Raw genomic sequence first — 27,570 nt, forward strand, 5'->3', positions numbered from 1 at the left:
CTCTCTCTCTCTCTCTTTGTCTTTTGTACATTTATTACCTCATTCATGCAACAAATAAATTGAAGCTATTATTTTTTGAACTCTCAAATTTTTCAGTCATTTCATACCGGTATTTTAATTCTGTGATACACAAAACTCAGCATCACACACGTGTCTATACGTAGAAATGGGTTTGTGCGCATATATATATATATATATATATATATATATATATATATATATATATATATATATATATATATATAATGCATGCACACACCACACACGTATGTAAGTGGAAATGGTTATTGTGCTCGCTTTGGGATGAAACCACTTAGATAACAATATCCGACATAATATTTAAGCAGAGTATATAACAATACCATGAGCTTGTTCGGGACCAATTTTAATGACAGTAATCGTTATATGTTGACTATATATTATATTTATCATAACACTACCTGTGATTGTAATGAGCGGTTCCCACTGTAATTAAATTTGTCATTCAACATATCCGAAATTCAATTTCTTTTCTCATTGTATTGTTACAAATACAAAATAATCAAAAACTACAAAAGAAATATATGGACCAACAAGTATGCACACAAAACACATACGCACAAGGTATATATATGTATGAATAGATGCATTTTGTGTACGTTGACACATGTGAGAAGACATGTCATTACAAAAACCTATTCGGATTGTCCGATGATATTTCGATAAAAAAAGATTAAAAAGTTGACTCTTGTTCGGATCAACAAAAACAACAAACAAAGGTATTAAAGAGATACAAAACAAGATGCTTGTGTTTCAACTGAGTAAACGATATAAATATTTCTTTAATTCATCTTCACCTATTCTCACGCCGCAGGTTGTTGTTAACTCTTGTTTCTATGTATTATGAAATATATATAAAAAAAAAAAACATTTACTTTTGCGATCGTCACATACTTGCTTAAGGTCTTGTGTGTATGTGTGCGTGTTTATATATGTACGTATGTATGTATGTATGTATGTATGTATGTATGTATGTATGTATGTATGTATGTGTATGTATGTATGTATATGTGTGTGTGTGTTTACATATATGGCTGAATGTGTATGTATGCTTATGTGAATGTCAGTATCTATACATATGTGTATATATATATATATATTATATATATATATATATTATATATATATAATATATATATATACATACACACACACACACAAACAACAAACGTGTATGTTATCATTATACCCTGTGTGTATATATATATACACATACAGGTTGTTTCTTTTTACTCTAAAACAGACCTTTACCGAGCAAACCTATGTATGATCAAAAGCTGTCATCCCGTCTTTTTTTAGTTATATATATATATAATATATATATATATATAATATATATAATATATATAATATATATATATATATATATATAATATATAATATATATATATATATATATATATGCGCCTACATTATCCAAGACGACGAGTAAGGTTAGATATAGGGGATATTTGTCTGCTCTTTCTAATTTCAACCACCATATAGGCCCTTTCTCGTCGCGTTAGGAAGTACATTTGTATATTTATATATATGTATGTATATATAATTCGTTTGTTTTGATTTTGATTGTTTTTGTAAAGCCTATAAATAGGATTCTTCATAGATCTATTTATGTATATAGTAAGTATATATATTTATACTTTTCTTGCTTGAAAGTATGTTTAAAATTCTTGACGAAAGACTATTTGTTGTGAAAAGCGAAACAGGATTTTTTTTTTCTTCCTGTTGTAATTTCTGAACAAAATGTAAAATTAAATTGAATTAACCCAGACTGAAATCGGAATATGAGTGTGAAGAAAAGTCTGTTTGGCTTGAAGATAACTTGACGTTTAGTCTTCACCGGCTTGTCGCTTACCTCTGTTGTTGCTTTCTTTAGCACCACCACCCCATGTAAACGACCCCTACGGATCAGCTCTACGATCAAAGACATTCCAGCTGTGACCGTTACATGTTTTTTTTTTTTTTTTTTTCGTATTGATATGTGAAAATGTGCTATTTAATGTGTCGCGTTTCTTTATAGTAAAGTAGGGTGTTATTTGAATGAGTTTTGGCTACTGTTTTTACTCGATCGAGCAACCGGGTACAGGTGCACCTTCGGAAATATTCGGTTGTTTGGTACAGCGATTCTCATACTTGACATAAATAATATATTGTGTATTTGCCGTACTGACGGTTGTGTGTGTGTGTGTGGTGTGTGTGTGTGTGTGTGTATACCATTCCATCGGTAAATATAAGTTACTGGTTAGACCGAAAGCTCTACGCACTGATATCGAACTCGGAAACTATGAAACACGTGGTTCCGAGTTCGGTTGCTCTGCGTGCCACCTTGGACAAGCGCAAATGTCTTCTATCTGCTATTACTTCGGGATGACCAATGCTTTTGCGTATGCAAATTGGTAGACGGAAACTGTACCGAAGCCCGTCTTTACTTGCTATGTGTCTTTGTTATGTCTGTATTTGTGTCGCTGACGTTGTGTCGTGTCTTGATGTCCCATAGTCTGGCTGTTTAACAAATAGAGATCGATAAAATAAATATTAGACTGAAATGAGTACTGCGGTCGATATAATTGATTGTGAGTCTTGGAGATAGTGTCCCCCGTAGGACCGCAGCCCAGTAAAAGAATACATACGTACATACATTTCTGTCTGTCTGTCTGTCTGTCTCTAATATGTATGTGTAGATATATATAGAGAGAGACATGCGCGTGCGCTCATACACATGTATATAGGCTTTACAGGCATTAGTGATTCATACAAGCGAAATATATGATAGTTCGTGTGTATTCTTTAATGTTGCGCATATAGGTATACATATGTGAATAGATATTATGTTCGGATAAAGCATCAGAGAGAGAGAGAGAGAGAGAGAGAGAGAGAGAGAGAGAGAGAGAGAGAGAGAGGTTCATTCATATGAAACATAATAGATTATTCATATGCACACATATACACACACATGTATGTATATGTCTGTGTGTTTGTATAGATAGATATATAGACAGACAGACAGGCAGATAGATAGATAGATAGATAGATAGATAGATAGATAGATAGATAGATAGATAGATAGATAGATAGATGATAGATAGATAGATTTAGTTTAAGTGTCTGTCTGTCTGTGTGAATTAATAACCAATTCTGATTATAATCGTAGTGGGTTTTCACAATACAACACAACACCAATCTCTTTCAAATAAATTGGCAATTGTCTTGCTTCTAGCACCACTGAAGAAATTATCTATATAACTAGAGGAATAATTACAAATTAAACGAACTTTAAAATGTTCAACCCGTATTAATCATTATATCAAACAATGCGTGTATATATATATATATATATATATATATAGTTTTGTATCTTTCGCGCACACTACCCTGTCGTTTATGCATGAATGTGTGACGTGTATATATATGATATAATATTATATATATATATATATATTTGATGGTATTAAGTCGTCATTTCAACCGGACTGGGATGGAACATTTAAGTTGTGCAATATACCATAAACAAGACTATTCGCTTTGGCGGATCGATTGGAAATAGCCCAGTCCCTAAGTCTCTCAGCTGATTGTTGTATCATCACTGACGGATAGTAAGTGTAAATGGAAGGCGATAGTTTCAGCATCACAACATTCCTATGCAACCAATTTGATAAGCAGATGTGTGTGGAGAGAGAGAGAGAGAGAGAGAGAGGTGGAGATGAAAGGAGACTTTTATACAATGCACAATCTCGTATTTATCAAAACTTGACCGCGCGAGTTCGATTCTCGTTATTTCTTATTATTTGTACTAACAAATAAACAGTGGCAGACTGGCCAGGTTGCCAGCTTGCCCGATGGCAAGTGGACCCCTGCGCTATTAGAATCCATATATGGGGGCCCATCCCCTTAAGTTTGAGAATTTTTTTATTCACTCCTGGAAGAATGCATTAATTATTTCAGCCTAGCTGTGTTTGTTGACAGTTGAAAAGAATACTTTTAACAAAAAAAGAATTAAATGATAGCATTGTTGTTGTGGTTGGGCCCCCTTAGTCTCCTGGCAACTAATATTTTTAGACCCAGTCCGCTACGTAATAAATATATAAAAAATGTTATTGATTTCTATTATAAATTGAGCCTGGAAAAAAATGCTTTTGTTTTAAATTCTGGTTGTTATTGTTTAGTCCCATGAAGTCACTGATCTAGCTGAGCTATGGGCGAAGACATTCCTGGCATGACTATCGCGTGTCTTCATTCGGGCATTGTGAACTTCTGACCATATGTAATATGTACTTAAAAAACCGATGATGTAAGGGAGTTTTGGTTCTTGCTCTTCTTCTTGTTCTTGTTCCTGTTTTGGTTCCTGATCGAACAAGTGTAGGCTACTTCGCTGGTTCTTTTAATTTTTTTCTTTTCTTTTTAGTTTTGTTGTGACTCTCACACACATCTGTTGGGTTCTTTTCCAGTGACGCTAAAATGTGACACTTTCATTATATTTATTCAATGATAACTCTTATTTACACGCTGATGATCCCATTCTTGTTCGAGAAATTATCTCATCGGGACATCTTCCCATCCCCAGTTATTCTTTGAGAAATGAAGTGAGGTTACTATCATCGTTATCGTGGTGGTTGTAGTCACCATCGTCGTCGTCATCATCATCTTCGTCACCAGCATCATGGCATCATGGCAGTCAGTCCATCGATAGTCAATGGTGGACTGTCCATACGATATTTCGCGAATCTTAGTATCAGAAGAGAACCGATCTCCCTGATTGGTTTCTGTCCTCAAATGTTGTCCAACTGCGGTGTATCAATATCCAGTCTGTTCATATTATGTTTAGCAGCATCTTTGTAGCTCAGTTGGAATCTACTCCGATTTCTCTTACCGCTAGATAAACTTTAAGTAGATTGTTTTATCGTGACAATTGAGTTTCCGCCATTCTTTGTACGTTTATAAATCAGTGAAGCTTTTTTGCTGGGGAGCTTGGATTTTTCTAGTTCAAGAGTGTTGATGACTTCATCTAAGTGACGTTTATGATATGTCACAAGTGTCTCACCGTGTATGCATGTAGTTATTGTTATTATTATTTGCCTGTTTTCAGTATCACATCCATACCTACAATCCAAACAACAGATGGATTAATACTGTTACTCTATAAACCTTGAACTTCTTACGGACCAGCAAGAGGTTCTTGTTACACAGTCGCTCTTTCGACTTCCCGAATGCCGACCTGGCCTTGATTATCCTGTTATCTATTCTGCAACTGAACCTACCGTCGTTATTGATCGTACAGCTCAGGTATATAAAATGGCTCCTACTCTTCAATAACAATAATTTTAGACGATCATTCTAGTTCCTGTGCAGGCTTGGTTGATAAAAGAACTTGAGCTTCTGGATGTTAATTTTCCAGCCAAACTTTGTAGCTACACCATCAAAAGTCACCCTCTAAGTTTTGTTTGTCTTTACTTCTGTTGAAAACACAACACAATCATCAAAAACAAACTGCATTTCTCTCGCTGATATACGTATAGTCTTAGCTTTGAGATGCGACTCCTTAAAAGTATCTGCTATGGAATACTTCCTTGATCATCGCTGAAAAAGGAAATAAGACAAACACGCAGCTCTGCTTGACCTCCACTCACTAACATCGGCGCAGAGTTACAATTCATCTGCATGATCAAATTCTTCATACCTGCAAGTAGGGGGACTCTATGCTACAAATGAACATTAAAACAGTACACAGTGTCTTCCTTTTTCTCTTCAATGCATTTGTTTTGGATTTGTCCGAAGTCACAACACCATATTGCTTCCCACAATTTTTTATCTTTGACGAAAAGAACCATTGAGAACACACACATACACACCGTTATTCTTGTAACTCGCTTATTATTGTTAGTATTGTGAAGGTTTTTTTTCCGGCGTTGCATCTTAACAAAGAAAGTTATAGAGAAAGACGTTAAATATCTTTTTAAAAGGTGACACTTAAGATTCGCCAAATCTGGCTTTTCAAACCAGTAGAAGAATGGAAATTAGTCATATATAAACTTGTTACAAGAATAGATATTAGTCATATATAAGTTTGTTTGAAGAAGCAGAGGTGGAATCAATAGTGGTAGTGGGCGGAGAAGCATTATCAATAAAGAATAGTTAAGCTTTAAGTTGCTTTCAATTGAAGGATTAATAGCTAAGATTTCTATCTATCATTAACATGTGGTAAACCTAATTTTGCACGTTGCTTATACGACAGACTAGGAGAAGCCTTTACATGGTATGCTCAAGCTGTTAGAAATAGCAACCAAATTTCCCCTTAAATCATACTCTATTTAATTAAAAAAGCAAAGAGTGCATTTGATGCGATTGTCGTTGGTATGTAGTCTGAAAACAAGAGACGAAATGGTCATGCCTGCAATGACTGGTGAATGAGTGCTGACCTGTGGCTTACAAAATGAATGAAATTGTACTGCAACTTTAGATGAGTCACTGGAATACCACCATAATAATTAAATCTATTGCATAAGACAGCGTGGCCTAGCGTTTATATATCTGACAAATTTGTCGCCACAAGGCATTGGCGAAAGGAAATGATTTTACCGGAAATTGAAGCTGACTTGTCAAGAGTTTACAAGCACTATAATGCGCAGAAAAAAAAAGAAAGAAAGAAAATTAATAACAGATATACTAAACATATTTCTTTATCCTGTCCCGAGTGGGTTCTTGTTGGCTGGTCTTGGGTGATGACTAGTCGAGGTGATGAATGAAAATGTGTTTCTTGGGCTGCGTGAAGAAATAACTGACAACGTCCGCAAACAATTAACGGAAGATTTTGTTATTATTATACATACAATTTAACTGTGTTGGACTTTTACAAATAATAACAACGTTATACTAGGAGAAACATACTGCTTGGAGTTTACGGTAAGCTTACTGATACTCCAATTTGTGGCTGGCCCATCTTAACTGTAAACAATATTCTATATTCGTGGTAACGGAGATTCCCGTCGACTATTTGTTGTTTGTCTTAACCGTCTGGCTGTGTCGAGAATGGAAACAACTCGCAGCTGCCATAACATTCTACATGGCAAGAATCGAGACGTGTGAATGATTCGGTTAGTCTCAACGCTCTGCGAAGAGTTTAGGCGCCAAAAGCAGCTTTATATAGAGTACAAAGAGAAGATTGAATCATGCGATGACTTGACGCTGATTGACTAATTAATAGACCGATCTCGTGAAACTACTGTGGTTTGCTCGTGATGGATGTCCAGTTACCTAGCGATTTGGCTTCGAATCACTGCTACAAGCCGCAACGTGTTAGTTAATCTTTGTATTTCTTTCTTGCATTCATTTCAGTCTAGTTGTACTCTTGCTGGGGCTGCGTCACCATACACTAATGTTTTGTGCTCATGCAAGTTCAGTCATTTCCAGTCACATATATCTGTTTTCCCTCTTTCATGCACTTCCTTTTGCTTTGGACGTAAATTAGTTTGGTGATGTTATTGGCTATTTCTTTATGCTTTTACCATTAATTTCCTTGTTCACCAAATCGACACCAAACGTTAGATATTTTTCTTTTCGACATTTCTTTTTCTTTTATTGTTGACACTCAAGCAAAGAACACCGCGCGATGAGTATTCGATCAACTGTTCACATGTTAAAGACAAACCAACGATAGTATAACAATTTAGTAGTTCCATATGTGTATAACTACTTGAACAGGTTCTAATTAATTAACTGCAAACTTTTTTGTTTTCCAAAAAGCAAAAAAGAAAGAAAGACTCGTTTCCTGTTGCTTGTAATCTATTTTGTTTACAAAAGTCTGTGAAGTTTTTCCTTTCACGTTCGTTTGGTTAAAACAAACTTAATGGATGTATTGAATAGTATTAAGTAATTATTATTATTATTTTTTTTTTACAATGATGCAAGAATTCGAATTTGTCGAAAATGAATGGGAAATGAAACGATCATTCTTGCCTTACGGCAGCAGATTATCAACTTAGGTGAAATGTGCACTGGAACTGTGTCTTGGTCGAGGCTTGCCGAACATTTAGCAATACTTACGGGTTAACATGCAATTTACGGTCGTAAAAAGATGGAAGCAAATTGTCCTAATGGTTTCTAATTTTTGGCTCAGGGTTAGCAGTTTTTGGAGGAGAGGGGAAGTCGCAAAACAACCCAGTACTTGACTGGTACTTATTTCGACTCCGAAAGAATGAAAGGCAGAGTCGACCTCTGTAAAGTTTCACCCAGAATGTAAAAACGAACGAAATATCGTTAAGCAATTTGTCCGGTGTGTTCTCGATTTAGCCAATTCGCTGCCTCGATTGTCCTAATTGAAAACATTGAAAGTAGATTGCAATGCAATAGTAACTGGAAGCGATGACAGTGACATCCCATTATTTCATGTAAACAATGACTGTGACATAACCAATATAACTTGAAAATATTATATAAGACAAAAATAATCACACTTAGCTGTGGTGTTCGTTATTGGGCTGGTGTACCCCAATTGCTACTTCTGGATTGCTTTAACATATCACTAGAAGGTACGATTCATGTAGGTGCCTCTGAGCGTGGCATAATGAGGCAGCCCTTGGTGTTCTTATGAAATTTTGGGATGTTACTGTCATCACTTTCAGTTTATTTTCACTTTTTTACGATCATAAGCTGCATTTTAACCTATTCATTTTTTTGAGCCTGGAGCAGTGTCTGGCAAACCAATTCATTGATTAACTGGACGATTAATCAAGCAATTGATTAATTACACGGTTAATTAGTTGACTAATAATGCCTTCAAATTTTGGCCAAAGGCCACTAATTTTAGGGTTAGAAGTAGGTCGATTATATCGACCCCAGTGATCAACTGGTACTTATTTTATCGACTCCGAAAGGATGAAAGCGGAGTTGACTTCGGCGGAATTTGTATTAGGAACATAAAATGTCAGAAGAAATGCCGTTAAGAATTTTGTCCGATGCGCTAACGATTCTTGCCATTTCACCGCCCTGTGCAGTTGGCCAATAATCCATTCTACTATAGGCACATTTGGGGTTGGATAGGAGGTTAGTCAACTATATCGATCCCAGTAACTCAACTAGGATTTATTTTATCAACCTCGAAAGGACAAAAGACGAAGTCGACTTCGACGACATTTGAACCCAAAACATAAAGCTCGAAAAAATGCCGCTAACTTTTTTGTCCAATGCGCTAGCGATCCTGCCAACCCGTTGCCCTAATTAGTTGATTAATAATAATACGTGAAAAAAAAAAATGTGAGCTAGTGCGTTTGCTTTTGTTGACAAAATGACACTCCTATGATCTAACAGCTGTGTTCTATACGCTTTTCATAGCAAGAATTGTGCAAAACAAATACAAAAGCGAAAAATTTGAGCATTTAACCATAACTTGATGAGAAAGAAATTAGCAATAGAGGAAGTAAAACCCATTTAGGCTTCAACAGGATTCGAAATTGAGTCATGAACATCGGTTTACTGGGAACTTACTGAGCAGTACTTGACGATTCCATGAGCACCACTGTAAACAACAATTATAAGGATTTTTTTTATTATTTTTAATATCAATATATTTGCATATGGTATATTATTGATACATATCTTATAGACCCCGCAAAAAAAAAAAAAAAAAGCAATATCGCCACTGGTACGATTTAAAACTAAAACCAAATGACAAAAATAAATGCTCAAAAGTATACATTCCGACACATTACCATTTTTTGCAACCCCCACCGCCTTCATAGCAACTATAATCGTGAATCAAAAAGGTTGACGGAAAATAATTTCTTACAAGCTATTGTTAAACGGTTGTCTGAAACGGAAGCAAATTATTGTAGAATGTTCTAACAAATAAAATAAACAAGCAAACACGACTGTTTGCATGGTTTTCTACATTCTTTAGAAATACAGAAGAGTTTTGTTTTCCTGTCTGTTTTTTTTTTTTTATTTTAGAATTTACTACTTTCTTTTCATATGCCAAAATGTTTGTGTACAAGGGAAATAAAATTGGTTTCATGTTTTATTAATGTATGGTACACTGCATTTGGGTATTGGGTAGGTTTGGTTTTGGAATAGATGAATGTGTAAAGAAAGGATGTGGAATTTGGGAGAAAATGGCTAACATTTAACCGTGAATTGTAGTTTTTCGGGGAAAGAAATTGCGCCTATAGCTATAAATGAGGAGAGTCTTTGTCATGGTAAGAAAAGCTTTTTAGCACTGCGAACGAATTGTTAGTGCGGAAAACCTGTGCGGCGTATATTTGCTGAGAAAATCAAGGGTTTTGGTGGGTTTTGAAAAATTCGTTAGCAAGCAGTTTTCAATTTTAATGCAAGTGACTGGTTTCTCACCGTTGATGTATGTGATCGTTTAACTTGTTAGAAACAGCACCGATATCCCCTTCAAAACACCCCTCCCAATGTCTTAAAGAAGGAAAAAAATATTGGATGTGTACATACACTAGCCTAAAAAAAAAGTTGGATTTGTGATGACTGTGTTCTGATAATTCTACTCAATAAGGGTTGACCTGAGGCTAAGTAGCAACGTTAACCAATGCATACATGGGGATGAGTGTATCAGAAGAGAGCTAAACTAGATCAATACACTGGGTTCAAATCTTTCTCAAGGTAAATTTTTATCTTTCATCTTTTTGGAACTTGATGCGAGGTTGCAGAGATAAAAGTAACATATCTCAGGTTCATGTAGAATGAACCGTAAATCAGAATGTTGCGCGATTTCAATTATCTCTTGGAACCTATTTACTCCATTTACAAATTATGACCTTGAGAAATAAGCATGGGAACTTTTGTTTTGCAAAATAAGATTCCGGAGGGTAGAGTTACAAATATGTTTTGATTCTCATCTATCTTACAAACAGAAACAAGCAAACACAATGCTTCACGTCATTACTTTAGTAGCAAATTAAAGAAAGGTCGACCGATTGTTGTCTCTGTTGCGCCAAAAAAAAAAAAAAAATGGAAGCAGGGAAAAATAACCCTAGTGCTAGTTGCCTGGCTATCTATTTGTATAGCTCTCCAGCAGAGAAAAGGTACAGAAAATGCTTGGAACTGACAATGGGCGCATCAGAGTTGCATTGAAGCTCTAGTATGCAGCTCTTACATTTAAACTTATTAAAGAATCGAGATTTATTTTACTCCTGTTAAATTTAGAACCTTTATTGTGTTGAGTTGCAATGATGGTGAAGATGACTTCTGGAAGACAAATACTATGATTAAGTTTCAGTTTTCAGTCAGCCATTTTCTTCGAAGTGTATGAGCGTCGCACCATTTACGCATTCTTCGTTTGACAATTGAAGGTTTTCATCCACTTCGCTTAGAAAATACTTTTGAGAGTAACCTAACTTCATTAGTTACTCCACCTCCACAATTATTTCGATCTTTCGATCCACAGTTGATTTTATTACTACCCACAAGGGGCGAACATAGAGGGGACAATACAATCTGATGTGGGGTCAGACATACGGATGGTTTTTACAAAAATTCGGATTTAAAAATAACATGAAATTACAAGAATATACACAAAATCGAATGATGAAACAGACCGGAAGACATTACAGGTGGAGTGGGTGCGGGTTTATCTCGGACCCCACGAGCCCCGCCTCCCCACTGATACTTTTGGTTGCGCTTGGTATTACCATTTATGTTGTATCTTTCACTCGCAACTTCCGTGCCACATCTTTCCATCGTTCTTCATACACTCTCCTAGTCAGGCATATTCTCTCCAGCCCTATCTTCCTTTTCAGGTGAAAGATGAAATAATTCATCAAACCAGGGCCAGAGATGAACTTGCCTGCCTGTAAACCTTTCACTCTCGTCTTCCATATCACCTCTTTCGCAATTGCTACTACAACGAGAAAACGAAACTTACCTTCATTCACGAGGAAATCCGGTGGGTCAATTTTTGTAATCGACTCAGTCGACAGCTGTACTCTTCGTGTACCTGACAACAGCTGTTCGGCATAAACCCACACCTCAGACACGTCCGGACAATGAACAATAGCGTGCGGGACGGTTTCCCTATCCCGCCCGCATCTTGGACATATCGGACTGTCTCGGCCACCGTGCCTTGCGAGTTTATCCCGAACAGGTAGAGCTCCTCTGTAGCATTGCCATGCCAGAGACTTCTGGAAGTTGTCCAGTGTCCTCGGCTTGAACGTACGTCGGAACAGACTGGCCAGCTGATTATCGTCGAGACCTAGGGTTTCCCCCAAGGTATCTTCACATTCCGCCTCTACCAACCCTCTATAGAAGAATGTGGTGGAACCCCCACCGCAGGCGTTGCCCGAGCGACGGAATAGCAGGAGAGCCTTGCGACACTCCGTGTACCAAGTACCGAGTTTCGATCTACGATTCAGCCAGGTTTCCCGTCCACCGAAACTAGTGAACTTGGGAAACATCAGTTTTGCTAACGGAGACCACACCCGTTCACCATCCAGGTAGAGCCACAGATGTCTTAACCTCAGCGCATGTCTGCGCATCATCAGCCAAGGCATCCCTAGCCCACCCTTTAACGGTTGTTGACAGCAAGTAGAGCGTTTCACAAGTGGTTTCCTACCCTTCCACAAGAAGTAGAAGAGCTGTCTTTCCAACTTGGTCAACCACGAATCGGGGCAAGGAACGACGGAAAGGCGGTAGGTGATAACCGATGCGATAAACACATTGGCCACCTCCGCCCTCCCTTTCAAGGATAGCCACCGCCAAGACCAGGTCTTGGCTACTGCAGCCACCTTGCTCGTTACCTCGCCCCAATTCTTCTCTATTTGGAGGTCTGGACCGAACCAGACCCCTAGCAGTTTAATCGGACCCTCCGTCCAACGTCCCACGACGCTGTCAGGAGGCATCGACTTGCCTCTCCAGGTGCCGAGTTGCAAGCCGACTGACTTTTCACGATTAACTTTTGCTCCTGTCACCGTCTCGTAAACCTCTATGGCCTTGCCTACTTTACATAGGTGGTCCATTTCGGTTACGATGATGGTGATGTCATCCGCGTACGCCGACACTGATTTTCCATTACCCGGCTGTCTCGGGATGCCGCTCAGTTTTCGCAGTCATGGCTCTAGGGCCATCACGTACAAAAGGGGGGAGAGCGGACACCCTTGACGAACCGAGCGTTTGATTTTGAACGGCTTCGACAAGAAGCCGTTCACCCGTCCATGCATTTGACAAATCACATTCACAATATATGTTTAGAAAAATCCCGTCAACCGAAGATTTGGTTAGCTAACACATTTCTGACTCCATGGCCTTCATTTCGTGTTCAGTAAGCAAAACTCTTTTTACATTATATTTATTTGACAGAACATACGGCGGCAAACAGGCTAGATTTTGTAAGTAAGTTCCCGGTGAACAGTCTTTTAATCCAGTTGAAATTATTATTTAGGACAACCAGTCGTTTGTGCTGAGTTAAGCCATTGATGGATACCACATACATCCATGCATGCAATTGACTATATCGCACACAATACAAATGTGAACCTCATTTTAATTTTTATGAAAACAATAATATTTATTTCAAATATTTGTATTTCTTTTAAAGTATGAAATAGGTAATTTCTACTAAATACATATTTAACAAAGTTGCTATTGTTTGATGCAATATAGCTGTAACTCTACCAGATTGTTCTTGTTATACGCAGTTACATGGTGTTAGATGTGTCGACTGAATTGAATATTAACTGCTTGTGGTGCTTTGTTGTTCCTATGTTGCTCGATTGTAACATTTTGTTTAAAGCAAAATAATGATAAAAAAAAAAAACTTGGCCAGAGATATATATTTGAAGAATTTTTTTTTTTTTTGGAAAATTAAATGACGCTCTAGTTAGTATTGTGTACTGTTAGTCTGGTTTCTGTTTATGTTCTTTTGAGTTTTCGGCCATAATGTGAAAGGTCGCCAAAACAATTTAGTAGGAAGACAACCAAAGTTGACTCCCAGCGGGATATGAATCACTGCTACTGAATTAGAATTATACAATACATTTGTTTTGGCGCTTTTCTTTACTTCACTAATCATTTCTGTATCGGTCCAATTTTAGTTATGTGTATTGCCTTTCATATCTAAGACAGTGAAGTATTATTTGATGGAGATTAGTTTGCTAGTTCTTGCAGGTCGAGAGATACACATTATTTTGGCTGCGTGAAGGTTACATTATATTGTTTATTTCTCGAATGTCGAGAAAAATGCTTTGCAGTTTTACTATGTTATAACTATGCGGATTTTGGTTAAATAAGTCTTGGTATTATGTTAAGATTGCGTGCTGTACCGTAACAAAACCAACTTATACGTTGTTTAAATAACATTTATTTTTCAGTAGTATATCACATTTATATAATTAGTGGTTTACCAACGGTATATTGTGGTATGTTAGAAGCAAGTGTAGTTCATAGTTACATCAAAGGCGTAGCCATGTTCTAAAGTTAAGAAGGCTCACACATAAAAAAAAAGGCGCGTGACGCATAGCAAACAATTTTAAACTAATTTCTCTTATATTACGCAAAATATTTCATTAGTTACAATATATGTAATTGTATTTACGATCATTAATTTCATGTTCCAGTTACAATGTTATCGTATACGAAACTTACAGATACTGATTTAACTAATGAGTTAAAACCAAAAAGTTGTTGAAAAGGTGCCAATTTTGAAAAATGTGCTCGTGGTGAGCAGTCGCGGATCTTTTCGGTTTGAACGGCAGTTTTTAACATAATTTCTAGGTAACTAAAAAATTTTAAACTTTGTATACTGGTAGAATGTGTTTATAGAACATCTTTTTCTCTTGGCTTTCTTGAGAAAATTCTGTAGTTTGTAACATATTTGTTGTTTAATTTCTTGCATTTCGGCAATTTCAACCAATCAATTACGTCTATTGAGTTAAAAAGCATTCTGTTCCGTATGAATATGTTCCTCGTTTAAGAAACACATTGGCTTTATTTACATTTGTGAAGAAAAAAAGATACCCTTCCCCCACCCCTAACCAACCCTAAATCTAAAATAGATTGAAATGCAATGGATTGAAACGGCAGTTTTTTCTAGTGGTGTCATATGAAATTGTCACCCATAATTATGACCCTAGTATCGATCTATTGCATTTCAATCTATTTTAGATTTAGGGGTGGGGGAAGGGTATCTTTTTTTCTTCACAAATGAAATTAACCCAATGTGTTTCTTAAACGAGGGACATATTCATACAGCACAGAATGCTTTTTAACTCAATAGACGCCAGTGATTGGTTGAAATTGTCGAAATGCAAGGAATTAAACAACAAATATGTTACAAACCACAGAATTTTCTCAAGAAAGCCAAGAGAAAAAGATGTTTTATAAACACATTCTACCAGTATACGAAGTTTAAAATTTTTTAGTTACCTAGAAATTATGTTAAAAACTGCCGTTCTAACCGAAAAGATCCGCAGTCGCTGTTTTACTAGCTACGCCACTGAGTTAAATTAATAAGTTTCGCTTGAGAGATGGGAAAATATTGTTCTTCATAGTCGACGATTCCTTTAACTGAGAGTTGAGCTGCAGCAAGGGCTTGTCGTCTGTGCATTTCATGTGCATTTCTGATGCATTTACCAACATTATTGCTTATATAACTTATGCGGAAACTTCTGAAACCTGATAGAACTGTATAAAACGGATAAATATTTCTGCTAGCTGGTTGGTTGGCAATGAGGATACGTCATCTGATTTAAGTGTGGTCTGAGCCTAGTTATTAAAGCTGTAGAGGTTTCAAGTGTAGGCTTTGCTACAACTACGTATAAATACCTATGTTAAAATCCGGCCATGGTCAGTTTTGCCTTAAAAATATTCGCAGGGTCGGGTATCCACTACTCCGCCTCACCAAATTGCTGGATTTGCCTAAATCAGAAACCATTATACTGTTTATGAATTTCAAAATAAAAGAGGAGGAAAAATCACCCGAACTTAGACAGATTGAGTATGAAGTAGCTGCTACCATAGATTGAAATCAAAACTGAGATGATACTTAGTTGTAGGATCGAAGAAAACCTTCCGAAATGTACTTGTACTTAGTGGTTCTAGATAAATATATCACCATCATCCGTCACCCATACAACCACCGCCATCGTTGTACACGCATCTCTAAATCTTTGTCTGAACTATATTCACAGCAATGGCATTAATACTAGAATATAATGAGAAGAATAACGATTTATTTTTCAGCCAGCTGGACAGTTTTATTTGACTACAATGTTGTTGGGGTGTGGAAATCTAGTCTTAGAACGAACAAGAGAAGATCAGAATCAACACTATAATTCGGTGGACGACGTATTTATAGATACAACTAGCGTGAACTAAAGGATTAAGACATAATACATTCGTGCGATTTATGATTCTAAAGTTATGAAATACTTCTACAATAAACTGCTGTAACGAAGTTCCGGGATTATAGAATAAACAGATAAATAAAAACACATTTACGAGCAGGCAAATATAAGCTTTGACGCGATCGCTTAACCTGCTAGAGAGAAGAAGCAGACAAATTTTCCTCAAATCATACTCTACGGTTTTTTTAGAAAATGGCTACATTTGAAATGAACTAGTTCTGGGGACGGACACACACATTTAATAAGTGCCAGTGAATGAATTTATGAGCCCTCGAGTCACTCTAACTTCTACCGATTATTAATTCTTTCTACTATAGGCACAAATCCTGGAATTTGGGGAAGGGGACAGCCCCCACTCTCTCTCTCTCTGTATATATATATATATATATATATACCGGAGTAAACACATAAATGTGAAACAAGGTGGAAAAAAGAGTACTCAAATACCAGTGGTAGAGTAATATGCTTTATTTTAAGCAGCAGAAAACTCAACAAAATCTGTTACTCTGAGTTTCTCGTTGCCGTTCATCAGACAGTTTTTGCTAGAATGGAACTGATATATCAATTCAATCTATACTCTTACAAACGCTACACCTTTAAAAAGAAATGGACTTGTTTGATTGGCCGGCCAATCAAACAAATCCATTTCTTTTTAAAGGTGTAGCGTTTGTAAGAGTATAGATTGAATTGATATATCAGTTCCATTCTAGCAAAAACTGTCTGATGAACGGCAACGAGAAACTCAGAGTAACAGATTTCGTTGAATTTTCTGCTGCTTAAAATAAAGTGTTTATATATATATATATATATATATATATAAAGTGCTCAACTAGTACTTATTTTATCGATCTTTGCGGAATTTGAACTCAAAATGTAAACACGGACGAAATAACGCTAAGCATTTTGTTTGGCATGCTAACAATTTTGCTAGCTCACCACCTTCTGCCGTTTATTAAATAATGAAGAAAAAAAAAGTTTATTCATGTTTTGAGTTCTTAGAGAGTCATAGTACTTCTCGATGAGGTTTGACCTGGATGTAAATTATACATTTTAATGATTATTTCTTTTTGTATAGTCTAAACTTTAAGATGTATAGAGGAGGATAGAAGGAAGATGTGACAAGTATTTCATAAGGACATTTAATTATGCAAGTAAAGTGTGTAAGTGAAAATGTCATATGAATTCGTTTTGCCTATAATTCACACTACAGTGTATGGCCGACCTTACACATCTAGAGGACAAGAGGAGCTAATGAAGAAACCTCTAGTAGCCAGATGTCCTTCAAGTTACATCCTGCTATTTTTGAAGAAGACTCCGGAAAATATCTCCCTACATATACTGTATTTTTCTTTTTAAAAAAGAAAAAACAGTATATATATATATATATATATATATATATATATTATTGAAAAGCAGCAAAAATATCACTCAGTACTCAGGGTTTCACGTTCCCATTCGTTAGACAGTTTTGATACACATACACATATGTGTGTGGTGGCGAGCTGGCAAAATAATTAGCACGCCGGGCAAAATGCTTTGCGGTATTTCGTCTGCCGCTATGTTCTGAGTTCAAATTCCGCCGAAGTCGACTTTGTCTTTCATCCTTTCGGGGTCGATTAAATAAGTACCAGTTACGCACTGGGGTTGTCTGTCCTTGTTTGTCTGTCCTTGTTTGTCCTCTCTGTGTATAGCCCGTTGTGGGTAATAAAGAAATAGGTATTTCGTCTGTCGTTTCGTTCTTTCATGGTCGATTAAATAATTACCAATTACACACTGGAGTTGATGTAATCGACTTAACCCTTTGTTTGTCCTTCGTGTTTATCCCCCTGGGCAATAAATAAACAAATTAATATATAATATTAGCAACAGTTTATATTAACAATATAATGTAATAGTCTGCTTCATCGCAGCTGACCATGGGTTAAACATCAACAGGTATGCGTGAGAAGGGAGGAAAAATAATTCACCTGATTTATCTTACCAAAATCTTTTCTTATGGTTAATACATTATTTATATGTCTCCACTAATCACACCACAACGTGTTTAATCCATTATATAATATCCCGTTGTAAAACATGGAATGAGACGCCAGTAATAATTCTCTTTAATTCTCTGTTTATTACTTGGCTTCGTATCTAAGTTAGCTGTGGAGTATCACAATAAACAGCCATTTCTTTCTCTCCTAAACGTCCAACAGTTTCAAATTGTATCCTTCTTCTGCGTGATCGTTTTGATTTTATAATTTCTGACTTTTCGTACTTTTGATTTCAAACATGCTGATTATAGATATGCATTTGTTTTAAAGATTTTCACAATTCACTTTTTTTTATTTGATGAAGTAACGGAATCGTTAGCACACAAAATGCCTATTTCTTTACTACCCACAAGGGGCTAAACACAGAGGGGAGAAACAAGGACAGACAAACGGATTAAGTCGATTATATCAACTCCAGTGCGTAACTGGTACTTATTTAATCGACCCCGAAAGGATGAGAGGCAAAGTTGACCTCGGCGAAATTTGAACTAAGAACGTAGCGGCAAACGAAATTCGCCCGACCTGCTAACGTTTCTGCCAGCTCAAAATGCCTTTAAGCATGTTGTCCGTCTTTATGTTCTGCGTTCAAATTCCGATTATGTCGACTTAACCTTTCGTCCTTTTGGAATCGATAAAATAAGTATTAGTTGAGCACTGAGGTCAGTGTAATCAACTATACCCTCCTAATATTCAGGTCTTGTGCCTATAATAGAAAGGATTATAGTAATAAAAAAAAGCAAGTCCAGCTAAATACTCATTGAACGCAAAGGGAGTTAATCAAGTACTTGTTTCAGAAAACGTTTGCAAGCTTGGGCCATGTGAGACATGGCTCATCGTCTGGCGGGACGCACTATTAAAAATTCATGGTAATTTTATGTTGGGCGTGCCATTCAGGAAGCCCTGCTGGCTGCTGTTTGCCCACGATTGATTTTGAGAGTCAGATATACGTGGCCCTGAAATAGTAGTAATTGAAGTTAAGGAATTTCTCTGCTTCATGTTGTTGTCACAGGATGTACAAAACACATCAAAGTAAATATGTATATATATATAACTGAAATATTAGCTGCAAGCAGTGTTTAGGCATAAGCAAAGTTTAGATTAGTTGAAATATGCTTGTGACGTATTTCAACTGCTAAAACGCAAATTCACTGCAGTTTGCATAGAGAAAATTTTCTTTTATGGTAAAATGGTGTAAAAATGCCATATCTATTCAGTGCTGCCATTTGCCAGGATTCCCAGATATTGATGTTTCTAGCTCATTAGCTGTTATCAATGGGACATACCTAAGAGAGACAACTTTGAACAGATTATGTGTGTGTGTGTGTGTATATATATATATATATATAATCAGTATGTCTGAAAATAATATGCATGCTTTCTCCACTTTTTTTTCTTTTTGCAGCAAATCAATCACATAGAATGCATTTACATTCTTATTTCACTCACAGTGAGGCTTTTTAATTTTAAAATTTATGTTCTGCTTTACATTGTATTGTGCATATAATAGATATGGTTCTATGACAAGCCACCAAGAATGCAAATATGCAAATTAAGTTATCCACAATGATGCTAGCCTAATTTGTCTGCTTTACTGACTGATGCTATTGATATGCAACCAACAAACTATGAAATAGTCTGTCAGGAGATTCTCTCTTTTTTCTACACAACAATAGCAGAGAACATCATAACGACCAAATGATTGTCAGCATTTTCTTTATCAATACTTCTTACAACCCTTATTGGTTCAAGCCGTTAAGGAGTGCATTAAGTATTAAAATTATCCTCGTAGGATGCTGTATAAAGCATGCCCATAGTTATTGGCTATCTGATGTCAAGATTAGTAATGATGCATATGCTACTGGATTTACTGACACCAGTGAAATTAAAAAGTCACCCAAGGAGACACAATCTACACTGTTATGCAAGACATTGATTATGCAGCATCTCACCTGTGAGGTATAGTTACAAGATGAATCACAACAATTGTAGTGGATTTGAATAAAGAATATCATGAATTACATTTTCTATCTCTGATATATAAAATATTCATGCACAGAATATTCATTAACAGAATATGTTTCTGTCTTGAGAAGAGACCATTTAAGTTAGCCATCTGTTGCTGCAGAGGGTCTGAGGAGGCTCATGAGCACGTGAATAATATAATTTTGTTATATTCCAGAAAGAGTGGGAGTCTGTTAATGTTCTTGATGTTGGTGACAATGCAGCACAAATGAGTGAAACAGCCACATTCATTGTAAGAACTATTGATTCAATAAGTGCTAATTCATATCCTAGAAAGTCACTCACAGTGAACGAATTAGCCAAACTTCTAACTTAGCTAATAAAAAGTTAACGTAATGCAGTTTTGAACCAAATATTTGGCAAGCTTGGATTTTCTGGGTTTTCTCCTTTTTTTTTTTGGAGATAGCCTAAATATATACTTCTAAAATAAACTATGGAAAGTAAAGAACTAAATTATATTTAACAGATTCAGATTCATACATGAAAGCAGAGTCTATTTGATATCAATTAATCCACTTAAAATTCTTAAAATATATCACATCCTGCACAGTGTATACAGTGTTATGTTTATAGGATGAAAACTAAACATAATAAAGTGAACTTGATTTTATTTAACAAATACGGGTACAAATTCTAAAGTAGTGCATTTAATCTTTATCAATCCATTCAAAAAAGCAAAAAAACATAACTATTTTTAACACATCCTATACAAATTAACCGACATCAAAAACAGGGCCTGCTTACTCAATACAGGGAACAGCATATTGCATGACATTGCACAGTATTCTTGCATTTCTGGAAATTGCAGATATCTAGAAGCCAAATAAGAGGGACTTATGCTATTGACACTTTGGTTAACTAAATTAAAAGAAATGCATGTGTGTGTGAGAGAGAGAGAGGCAGACAGAGAGAAAAGCAATAAGCTAGTCTGATAAAAGGTATTTAGAGAAATGTTTTTCTTGGGGAAAACAATGTCTGTATATAAAGTTAAGCAATGGGCATTGCAACTTGAAAATGGAGCAGCTTCATGTGTTGCATGTTTTATTTCTTAGCCATTGTTCAATCTGCTAAACATAACAACCAAAACTTCTTTTAAATGGCATCTTTGCATTGGATAATGCTTGAAAAAATGTTAGAATGACTTTGATCATAGCTCTGCTTAGTCAGGGCTGATTTGGTACTTAGTAATGTCCTCTTTCTCTCTTGTATGTCTTATAGAACTCCGAGTAGATTTTAACCATTTACTACTATGCTGGCAAATTATACTAGAGAACTTCATAATGTGGGATTAGCTGTTTGTTGATACATTTCCAGCGGGTTGTTGTTCAGCCCCCAAGTCAGTTCTGATTGAGCAGATATATGATCCAAGACATTGAGGTTGCAATCCTATTATATTCTCAGAATGTATGCACCCAACACTATATTATCTAGCGTCTATATAGAGAGTCCTTCAAAGGCATTTATATAGGGTGGCGATAAGCCCTTAGTGTAGAGTAAAGACTATTGTGTATCAGCTGTAGTATGGATTCCAAGTTTCAACAAATTTACTTAAGTAAGCTTATTACTTCTTCCACTTTCTTTAACCCAGCATATTTGTAGCATCTTCCTTTTGTTTCTCAATGGAAATCTAATAAACATTGCATGCAACTAATTAATTTTACTCACAAAAAGTAGATGATAATATTCTATATTTAAACATATTTAAGATAGTATTTAAAACACCTAATTAGAACTAATTATGCAGTGAGTAAAAAAAAAAGTTAGTAATCATTAATATTTGTTTTGATTATTTTGGCAAGTATGCCAAGCAACTCATTGTATATTTCAGTATTATTAGACCTCCTCAGTGAAATATATATTTTGCTGTAATTGACAAGAAAACTACCAAAATATAACATCCGTTGTAGAGAAGCAAATGTTCAGAGAATAAATTACTCTTAGGCACTTAAATTGTAAATTTTAGATGAGTTTTTGTAAAGTAATTTTACATCATTAGCCAACAGTTTGCTATCTCTAGAGAATAAATAAGCACTAACAGGTTTCTCGCTGTTGCTACACAGTCTAATCATGACCAACAATCATTGTTAATTAAAAGAAAATGAAAAAAATGAGTTTCGGTTTTGTTTCATTATTCCTAGTAAATTTGTAAATGAATCTATGTAACCACTTCAAAAAATTAAGTATCGAGACCTTGTGCATGTGGAGGTGGAATCTAATTTATTTTGATGCTAAATTGTAGTGAATGATTCTAATCAAAGCAGAAAGAATCTGACTGAGTTGAATTTTTGGGAATATTTTTTATTACTTCATCAATTAACATTTGTTTTCCCTTGCTGGCATGGATTGTGTGGTTTGACAGGAGCTGGTGAGCTAGAGCTGTACCAAGCTACATTGTCTGTTTTGATATGGTTTCTATGGCTGGATGCCCTTTTTAATGTCAGTCACTTTACAGAGTGTATTGGGTGCTTTTTACATGGTAATCACCAAGTACCTTGCAGACAAAGACCCCAGACTGGGAGGGGGAATAGCATTGAGAGAAGTGGCTTTGTGCCAGTTGAAAGGGTAAAGTATAATAGATAAAATGGGTGTCTTGCTATAGAGGAGGTACTTGGCTATTCTAGTTTAAAAAGAGAGAAATAAAGTTAATGAGAAAGATAGGCAGAGAGAGAGAAAGAGAATGATGGAGATGTGCTGGGACATAACTATGAGGTACAATGGGGATGAGTAAAAGTTGTACAGAGGATTAGGAGGTAATAATAATTTTAAGTGTTGTTAAACCCAAATTTTTATTTATATCTAATTAGTAATTTTGAATGTTTAATAATCCATCAATTTCTGAAAAGAATCATTTGGTTTTATATAGTCCCTTTTATGACAAAAAAAAAAAAAGAAAAATAAGAAATTTCTTTGTTTCCCAGTTCTGGATTTAGTTACATATAATCTCCAAAAGAATGAAGTAATGCATGGGGTAAAGATATAAATTGGACATTTTACATTAACTTGTTCGGTACCCCATGACTTGCATTCGGTACCCCATGACATGCATTCATATATTGTTGCATTGATTTTTATTGCATTCATATTGATAAAATTACAACTGATAGTAGAGTCAAGGAGTTGTCTCTTAACCAGAAAAGAAAACCATTGAACTGAGGCTTGCTTATTGTGTTATATATATTTTAGTTTTTATTCTATTGAATAATTCACTATTTGAAGCTGCCATTATGATAAAGTTGTGCAATAAACTTTCATAAATTTTTGCATGCACTTCCATTATGAAACAACAGAATCCACCTTTTGATAAGAATGGAAAGGTAGCTGGTAAAATGGGATGTATCCTTGGGTAAAGCAACTGAGTTGTAAATGCTGAGACATTAGAGCTATATATATGTAATGTAAAGTGTTGGATAGTCTTTTTCTGTTCCATGTATCCATTTTATATATATAATATATATATATATATATATATATATATATCATCATTTAACGTCCATTGTCCAGGCTAGCACGGGTTGAACAGTTTGACCAGGGCTGGCAAGATGGAAGGCTGCATCAAACTCCAGTCTGATCTGGCATGGTTTCTATGGTTGGATGACCTTTCTAATGCCAACCACTCTGAGAGTGTAACAGGTACTTTTATGTGCCACTGACATGGGTGCCATTTGCATGCCACTGGTATCTGCCACAACTGTGATTTTACTTGACTTGATGGATCTTCTTCTCAAGTACTATATAATGCCAAAGGTCTCAGTCATTGCTTCCAAGTGGCCCAACACTTGAAAGGAACTCAGCTACTTTGCCTCTGTGAGGCCCAAGGCAGAAAGATGCAGTTAGAAGAGGAGTTGTAGTTCGGTTTCTAAGGGTAGAGTGGGTGAAAAGTGTGTTGTTACATGTGGGTAGGACACAACTCTTCTAGCACTCAGTTTCATGAACAGTTCTTCTCTAGAACTTCATATCGCCAAACACCTTGCTCCATTGTCATTTCCTCTGTGAGCCCCAACATCCTAAGATCAGTCTTCACCACTTCATTCTAATGTCTTCCTGGGTCTCCTCTTCTACAGGTACCACCCACTTTCAGTGTCAGGCACTTCTGTATACAGCTGTCTTCATTCATATGCATCACATGTCAAAACTAACACAGCCTTCTCTCCTGCATACCACATTTAATCCCTCTTATGCATAACTATTCTCTCAACACAATTGTGCTTTGTTTGTCGTGCACACTGTTGTTGTGAGTCCAACAGAGCATACTGTCATTCCTCTCTACACGTCTTCTGCAGTCAGAGCCCATGTCTCACCACTATGTAACATACCCGTTCTCATACAGGCATCATACAATCTACCTTTCACTCTCAGAGAGAGAGTTCTTTTGCTGCCAATAAATGTAGTAATTCCCTGAATTTCCTCCATCCTATTCTAGAAACAATACTTTCAGAGCATCCATCACTGTTTAATTTGGTAGCCTAAATAGCAGAAACTGTCTACTACCCCAAATGAGCCTCCTGGGCATTTGATATATAGATAGATACATATGTATGTGTGTATATATATATATATATATATATATATATATATATGTATGTATGTATGTATATAAATACAGATGCATATATATGTATATATTGGATGATAAAACGAATGGTTTTCACCTGGTAGCTTACTAGTAAAGCACGGTTAATTTCACAGTGATTGTTATACATATGTGTGTGTGTGTGTATAGATAGATAGTTAAAAGATATTTTAATAATTATAGAATTAAAGCTTTGGATATTGAGTAAAATAAGATTCACAAATATGATGTTTTATTGTATATAAAATTCCACCTGATTTTCCTAACATTTTTGCCTAAAAAATATTAACCATTCATCATTGAGAATTGTACAAGTATAATTGGGTAAAATTAAAGCAATTATTACCAGTTGTTTACAACTTTAACCCTTTATAGCATTCAGATTGCTCTGTCAAATGTAATGCATATTTATTCACGTTGTTTAGAATTAACCATGCATTATCTCATAGCTTTGAGATTTTGATGATCTGATTGTTTGTCTTTTGAATGATGTTGTAGAGTAAGTGTGAGAGGCCAGATCTGGCCAGCTTTATTATATGACAATATTTGAACAAGATATGTTAAAGGGTTCGAATACCAACTACATCATTCCACTTTCTAAACTTCTTATATCAGTCATTATGTTGTCTATTTGTTCAAGGTAGATACATTTGTTTTCTTTTAATTTAGCTCAGTTGTAAAAACAGCTTCCACTCCTATTTCATAGTTGAGTGGTTAGTTGGCATTCAACTACAAAACAATAGCTTCATTCAGAAAAAATATTAAATGACACCAAAACAAAGCATTCTACTCATGGGAATGCAGAAATGGAGGACAAGGATTCAATAACATCCCTGACTTGTCATAATGTATTGGACTGCTTCCTTAACTGTGTTTAAATATTTTTTTTCTATTTCAATTTTATAATGCATTCCCTAAATCAATTTAAAAATTTTTTCAAATTTGAAATCTTCAAAAACTCATTATCTTTTAGGCTGTGGCAGTCCTACTCTTTTTTATCACGATCTACAGACAAGGCTTGCTCTCCCTTTCTCCTCTCTTCTCTCTCATCCCCCCCTCCTCTTTCCCCTCTCTACTTTTTTTTCCCTCTTGCCCCTCTCTTATTTCTGGTGTCATCTATTTTAATTCCTCTGGGGGACTTTTGTCAGGCATTTTATGTTCCGAAAATAACTAGCCAATTAAAGTGTGTTGGTGGCCCACCCTGAATTTGCTGAAGTTTGCCTCATTTGCATTCCTGTTCTAAACTTAATTTCACCCACATTATCACTCTTTACTCTCTATCTTTGTCATGTGTACATTTTACTGGAAAATTTATCTGCTTTGTCTATATATAACCTTTATTCAAACATTATCCTCCTCTACACTAGTTTTTTCTAAAAAAATCATTTTGTTAGTCTTTTATCCTCCTCTCCATATATTTTTACTTTCTATCTCCCTCTATTTGTTTTTCTAGCAGCTATCTCACAATGCCTGCACTTCTGTTAGCCTTTCAGACACCTGCACTCAACTATCAAACACTCCAGCTAAAGAGCAATATATGGCTTGTACAACTTCCCTAAAGATAACCCATCTTGGTAGCTCTTGCTGCCACACACTTCAAACAAGTATTTTTTATCTCTTACTTGTTTCAGCTGGGGCAGAATTGATGAATTGTTAGTCAAATGAATCAACCTCAGTACTTTTTTTTAAAGTCTGGTATTTATTCTATCAGTCTCTTTTGTTGAACCACTAAGTTACAAGAATGTAAACACACCAACACCAGTTGCCAAGCAGTGATGGGGGACAAAAGGACACACACACACACATGCACATGATTGGGCTTCTACCAAATCCAGTCACAAGGCTTTGGTAGTACAAGAACAGAGGGGAATTTGGACCTTTACTGGAACTTCTCTAGTGCTGGTACAAGAATAAAACACTAAAATATTTTTTTTTATTTTGGGAGCTGATGGTAGTCATAATTACCTTAATGAGAACATCACAAATACTACCTCACAGACTCGTTTCTTCTATCTGAGACTTTGACTGCTACTGCAACTTCTGCCTCTCTGAACAAGCAATTTGCAGCAGCCACCACCTTCACTCTCATTTCCTTTGCTTCATCTCTATCTTTACATTATCCATAATCCTTATTAAACAAATTTTCTCAACCATTCCTTTCAAGAGTAGCAGCAAATACCTGGCATTCGTTTTTTTGCCCATGTTCTTTCAGCAGATATTGATCCACAGGTGTTCAGCCACTTCTGTCTAGTGATTAATGATTTGTAAAGGGCATGGGTGCTGTACTTACTCCTCTGTTCAACTAATAATGACAAATTTCTAAAAATTTTACATCGACTTCAAAACAGGGGTTTCTTTGAAGAAGCCAAAACCCTTGGTGGCTTTTAAGCTAGCTCCTGTGGAGGGCTCTTCATTGGGCCTTGGGCCCAACAATGACACTTCATGCATTGGGTACATATTAAATTTTATTAAACTTCATCAGTATTCTTCAAGCAATGAACAATTTTCTTTAAAACAAGGATATAATTTGTCAACTTGGAACTTAGTGCAAAGCTGC

At 35.9% G+C, this 27,570-nt stretch overlaps 1 protein-coding gene across 2 annotated transcripts in view; it reads left to right on the top strand.

The window, feature by feature from the left end:
• LOC115209141 (protein TANC2) overlaps nucleotides 1-27,570 on the top strand; it is a 1,073,170-nt gene that overhangs the window by 742 nt on the left and 1,044,858 nt on the right. The window lies entirely within an intron of this gene.

The sequence above is a fragment of the Octopus sinensis genome, linkage group LG3, assembly GCF_006345805.1.
Source record: "Octopus sinensis linkage group LG3, ASM634580v1, whole genome shotgun sequence".
Lineage (NCBI taxonomy): Eukaryota > Metazoa > Mollusca > Cephalopoda > Octopoda > Octopodidae > Octopus > Octopus sinensis.